The sequence below is a fragment of the Lactuca sativa genome, chromosome 5 (assembly GCF_002870075.4).
Source record: "Lactuca sativa cultivar Salinas chromosome 5, Lsat_Salinas_v11, whole genome shotgun sequence".
NCBI classification, from domain to species: Eukaryota; Viridiplantae; Streptophyta; class Magnoliopsida; order Asterales; family Asteraceae; genus Lactuca; species Lactuca sativa.
In genome coordinates this window covers 125,532,300-125,539,058 of record NC_056627.2, presented here as the reverse complement: position 1 = coordinate 125,539,058, position 6,759 = coordinate 125,532,300, and the positions used below count along the sequence as shown (strand labels likewise).

Genomic DNA, 6,759 nt, shown 5'->3' with positions numbered 1-6,759 from the left:
AAAAATATAATTCGATAATCGATACCCTAATTTTGTTACAATAGTTTTGTTAATAACACTTCACATTAATTCGTACCTTTATACGAGTAACATCACTTGCTTTTTCCAAAATCTCTATTAGAAAAACATTATAGGAGAACATTTTAAAAAACACATCGACATATTAAAGTATATATTTTCTATGTATCAAATATTGTTTGATGTTAAATCAAATATTTTATTCACCTAAAAGATCCATGATTTTGTCTGCAGCACAAGGGACAAAGACCAAAACCTGAGGTGGAGCATTTTACGAGCCAACTGTTCCAACGGATAATACCGATGAGCTGGACTTAATTATTCATACCCACATGGCATGACGTGGAATATTTGGATAGTACGTAAAACACGTTAATGTCCACATGTTCATTCCTGCCACATTTCAGTTTTCTGTCATGTCACAATAATTTTAATAAATTTCTATCCTTCCACCAATTTAAGATACAATTTTTTTTTTTTTAATATAAAAATAACAAGAAAGCGAAATGATTAACCCGGCTTTTATTTATAGAAAAAAACAATAAGTAAAATACGATTTATTAACTTGTTTTGTACCAAATGAGTAAAATAAAGTTTATCGGAAGTATTTTATGAAAAGTTGGAAGGAATTCAATTATATTTAATTCCTTTTTCCTTTTTTTATATGTATAACTAGAGTTAGTTTTGATTTTATATGTTTCATACTTAATCTTAAGTAAAAACTATAATACTAGTATTTTTTGATAATAATTTTATTAATTCTTATTACATTATTTATAAAACGAACATGTGTACATGGATAAAGAAAAAAAGTAGGTCAGGAACTAAGAACCAAAAGGAAAACTAGAAGACGTGGAGAGTTTTGGTAATGAATTATAAATGGATAAAGTGATTGGGGGATCCAAATCAGCCAGCCAATGAGATGATAACACTTGTCAATTTGTTTACATAGGAAGACATAAAAGCATTTTCTAGATAAAGGTGTAGAAGACACTAACAATCTCTTTGTGCGCAGAATCTTAGTTTTGGACGGCATAACAAACAAAACAAAGAATCGACATCGTCACCCTTCGTAAAATATTTGACTTGTTTGTCTATAATACTTAGGACGCTTATATTTCCGCGGCATATTTTGATGTTTAGTTATTTATATAGTGACGATTATAACCTATTTATTTAATAGGGAGAAATTTCAGTTTTTTGTTTCTAAAAAACTCATGATTAGGCTCGGGAGTCCAAACCACGCACGACGAAACATACACTCCTTTGAGGTTGCTCTTCAGCCGCTTCTTTTTCAGCCGACTCTCAAACGGTAACTCCAAATTCTATGTATATTGCTTAAAGTACGGTCATTTAAAACAGTTGCAATTACAAAAACAACATGATTTTGTGCCCTAGTTTCATTAGATTAATAACATCATACATTGATTCCATGTAGACAACATTGAATCCATCACGTGAATTGTTACCAATTTCTAATATAATATCATATTAAGGAAGCAGACAATAAAAATGTTTTTGTTTCGATGCAAACATTTAATATAACAATTGGAAAAAAACGATATCTTTTTTTTTTTTTTAAACTCTCCGTAACTAGACCACTAAAATGAATTATATGTTAAATAACAAGCAAATGGATTACATGTTAAATTTATTGAATGAAAAGTATATGTTTTGTATATCCTTAGAGGAAAATAATACATTTTTAGTTTGACTTCTTGACTAGTCTCTATAAGTGTAACACTTGGTTTTTCGTAACATGTATTATTTTACGGGGCGTAAATTTTATGAGATAAGAGATGAAATAAAACTTTGAGGTGCTTTAAATTGAGAAATGTTGTTTAGCAAAAGATAATTAAGGAGTGTTTTAGATCTTGTTGAGATGATTTTGTGGATATAATTATCATCGAAAACGGAGTTCGTATGAGAAATTTATGACCGTATTGAAGATTTAGATGAAAGTGCATTGCTATTTTGAGAAAGTCAACAGAAGTCAAGTGAACGGTCACACTCTTGACCACCACAATGTGGTTGTATGCTTGCCACGACATGGCAATGAGTGAATCATCAATACACATGTCAACCGGAGAGCGACACGTGGCTAGACGGAGTCTATCTCATCACCACAACGTGGTAGTAGATTCACCACAATGTGGTATGAGGCGAGTCACCGAGACACGTGGTGGGAGAGTGCGACATGTGGTGAAACAGGATTTTACTTGATCACCACGATGTGGCATGCTTATGGCCACCACGTGGGGCACTATAGAGTATAAATATGTGTGTTTTTGTGTCATATAGGGGACTTTGGCACTCGTAAGTCGTTCTTGGAAGATTATAGCGGATGAAATATAATGTTGTACAAGAGACACGAGGTCGACTACGAGATTCATTGATGTGTTACCATAAGACGTAAGGGTAAGCAAAAACCAAACAGATAACAGAAAAACTGCAAAATAACCGAAAAACCAAAAACGAACATAAGACCAATGGTGTGGTTTTAAATTTTCAAAAAACTAAAAATTTTGGTATGGTTCGGTTTAATTATGTGATTTATATGATCTATGAGATTACGTTATTATAATTGTTATTCACTAAGTCATGAGGCTTACATTTTTGTGATGATCTATTTTACATGTAGTTTATTTTGACGCCGGACTACATCATGTACTTGAGGCCAATATGATCCTTATGATAACTTCTTCTATACCACCGTGCTAGTGTACACAAAAAACTATTTGTAAATTTTAGAAGAGAAATGAAATTTTAGGGTGTACCCTGGTAGACAAACCTGGACGTTACAATAAGATCCTTTGGTCCTAGACGACTAACTAAACAAATGTATTATATGTTAAATACTTAATATTCTTTGAGATACATACTGTATAATTTATAGAAATGAGAAAGTATGTTACCATTATATGTGTTTTTCGGATCTAGTTTGGCCATATGCAAAGATATAAACATTATAACCTTAATAGGGTTGGTGAGGGACAAAAAAAAAACTCGAAATATTATGGTTGGTTTTCATTCTTTTAAAACAATGTGTTAATATATTAATTATTATTATGTTAAAACCATGTGTTTGGTTCTTGAATGTGAAGTATGATTGTTTTAAAATTGATTCAACAGGAGGAATAGATTTATCAAGTTCTATGATATAAAACGAAGAATTCGATTTAGTTAACTCCAAATCTAAATCATATGATCAATTACTAAAGAGTCACTAAAGGATATTGAGTATTTATTTGGGATTCAAGAAAATACAAATATGTCACGTTGCAATGTGATCATGTTGATTTATACGTAAATAGATTGTGTATTTGAGATAAAAGGAAGAACAACGGATCTCGTTTGATCAAATTCCCCTTCCAAATTGTACGTATGAAGAGAAATGATGGATCTAGGGTTACATAAGGAAAACAAGTTGACTTACAACCATAAACCTTCTACCGATATCTTTGTGCATCCATCATTATATCGATTATTTTCAAGGTGTGAAGATGTTAACACCAAACACATATTGTCTATACAAATATCCATGGGTGTCTTTCAAAGTAGTCAAAAAAATATTTTTATTGCAATCAGACATGAATTCAACACGATTAAAGTGAAACTTGCAACTCACAAAATCTAATAATGTGCCCATTTTTAGAAAGCTTTTGTGTCATATATCTTATTTTGCATTAAAGGAGATACATATGCAATATGAAAAAAATGATAATGTTTACAAAGATTATAGTTTTACATTGTTGCAAGGCATTAATTTTTACATTATTTGGTTTTTTAGGTAGAGTGACTCATTGTACTAGTCATTGTATCGTGGCCATGGGTCTTTATTATAATCACATGATAAAAACATTTGCACGGTCTGACACTTTCATTGGATATCATTAATCAGTAATAGATGATTAATACTTCACTTTTAATTATTTGTTCTTAATCCATTAAGATTTATACCAAATAAGCCTTAACGAGAAGCAACTTATGAACATTAAAATCTAGAACCAAATTGCAAGAAAAAAAAGAGGGATAAGGGATCCAAATTCATGGAAATGGAATCCAAGAGAAGGAGTGGAATGCACCAAAATAACAACCTTTTCTTACTAGTAATGCCATCCTTTTATACATACTAATGTGGAAAAATTCAAGCCTTATGTCACACCCCCGAATAGATAAAACGGCGGAAACGTCCGGGGGCAGATGACGTCATGTACAGTATCATAACAATTGCATAATAGAGATAAAAACATTACAAATGTTGTATTGATAATTTAATATTTACATTTAGTTCGAATCATTGTTTGTTTGACTCCAAAAACATATGGCAAAAATATAATACATAACATTGCTATGCTTCGTCTTCACAAAACCTGTGTCGGTACCTGTCTACTGATTTCCGGAGAATTCAAGTGGTTATGAGATAAGAGATGAAATAAAAACTAGTGTTGCTTTAAATTGAGAAATGTTATTTAGCAAAAGATAACAAAGGAGTGTTCTAGATCTTGTTGAGATGATTTTGTGGATATAATTATCATCGAAAACGGAGTTCGTGTGAGAAATTTATGACCGTATTGAAGATTAAGATGAAAGTGCATTGCTATTTTGAGAAAGTCAATATAAGTCAAGTGAACGGTCACACTCTTGATCACCATAATGTGGTTGTATGCTTGCCACGACATGGCAATGAGTGAATCATCAATACAAATGTCAACCGGAGAGCGACACGTGGCTAGACGGAGTCTATCTCATCACCATGACGTGGTAGTAGATTCACCACAATGTGGTATGAGGCGAGTCACCGAGACACGTGGTGGGAGAGTGCGACATGTGGTGAAACAGGATTTTACTTGATCACCACGATGTGGCATGCTTATGGCCACCACATAGGGCACTGTAGAGTATAAATATGTGTGTTTTTGTGTCATTTAGGGGACTTTGGCACTCGGAAGTCGTTCTCGGAAGATTATAGCGGATGAAATATAATGTTGTACAAGAGTTACGAGGTCGAGTAAGATTCATTAATGTGTTACCATAAGACGTAGGGGTAAGCAAAAACCAAACCGAAAACAGAAAAACTGCAAAATAACCGAAAAACCAAAAACGAACATAAGACCAATGGTGCGGTTTTAAATTTTCAAAAAACTAAAAATTTTGGTGTGGTTCGGTTTAATTATGTGATTTATATGATCTATGAGATTATGTTATTATAATTGTTATTCACTAAGTCATGAGTCTTACGTTTTTGTGATGATCTATTTTACAGGTAGTTTATTTTGACGCCCGACTACATCATGTACTTGAGGCCAATATGATCCTTATGATAACTTCTTCTATACCACCGTGCTAGTGTACACAAAAAACTATTTGTAAATTTTAAAAGGGAAATGAAATTTTAGGGTGTACCCTGGTAGAAAAACCTGGACGTTACAATAAGATCCTTTGGTCCTAGACGACTAACAAAACAAATGTATTATATGTTAAATACTTAATATTCTTTGAGATACATACTGTATAATTTATAGAAATGAGAAAGTATGTTACCATTATATGTGTTTTTCGGATCCAGTTTGGCCATATGCAAAGATATAAACATTATAACCTTAATAGGGTTGGTGAGGGACAAAAAAACTCCAAATATTATGGTTGGTTTTAATTATGTTAAAACAATTTGTTAATATATTAATTATTATTATGTTAAAACCATGTGTTTAGTTCTTGAATGTGAAGTATGATTGTTTTAAAATTGATTCAACAGGAGGAATAGATTTATCAAGTTCTATGATATAAAACAAAGAATTCGATATAGTTAACTCCAAATTTAAATCATATGATGAATTACTAAAGAGTCACTAAAGGATATTGAGTATTTATTTGGGATTCAAGAAAATACAAATATGTCACGTTGCAATGTGATCATGTTGATTTATACGAAAATAGATTGTGTATTTGAGATAAAAGGAAGAACAACGAATCTCGTTTGATTAAATTCCCCTTCCAAATTGTACGTATGAAGAGAAATGATGGATCTAAGGTTACATAAGGAAAACAAATTGACATACAAGCATTAACATTCTACTGATATCTTTGTGCATCCATCATTATATCGATTATCTTCAAGGTGTGAAGTGTTGGGTTTTGAGCATTCTAACACTCCTAAGTGTACATGTAACCCTAAATACCTTGGATCTATGTTTTCTCTATTATACATGCAAATATGAATTTTCCAAGGTATTCATCCTAAATAGCATAATAACATTGATTAATATGAATATTTCAAGTTAGAATTACATACCTCTTTGATGTATAAATTCTTCATGAAGCTTGAGTGCCTAGTGCCCCAAGTGTGACACCTCAAATGATTCATATATTTTAGTACCGATTTTGTCACCAATAAGATCTTTATATAGTGTCACAATTAGGGTAAACCCTAATTGTCATGGCTTTCCATTTCCTTGGATCCATGGGTTCAAATACACCATGGAGCATCCTATGGGTTTTAGCCCAACTTGATAATCCATGGAGTTTTAGCCCACTATACCAGTATGGGTGATTTACACAATCAACCCATATATTTAATTAGTCTTCTTTTGATCACTTAATTAATCCTAGATTAATTCTTGATCAATACTAATTAAATAATCTTATTAATATATTAGAACTTATAATATAGTAACAAACCTTAAGTGTTATTTCTCTCATTATAGTCTATCCAAATGCATGATGCCATGCAACCCAAAT

General features: G+C 31.9%; 1 long non-coding RNA gene across 1 annotated transcript; it reads left to right on the top strand.

The window, feature by feature from the left end:
• Positions 1 to 851: 851 nt before the first annotated feature.
• On the top strand, positions 852 to 2,938 carry LOC111881469 (uncharacterized). Its single transcript, XR_002846832.2, has 2 exons — positions 852 to 2,436; positions 2,660 to 2,938. It is a non-coding gene; the product is annotated as an uncharacterized LOC111881469 (long non-coding RNA).
• Positions 2,939 to 6,759: the final 3,821 nt, after the last annotated feature.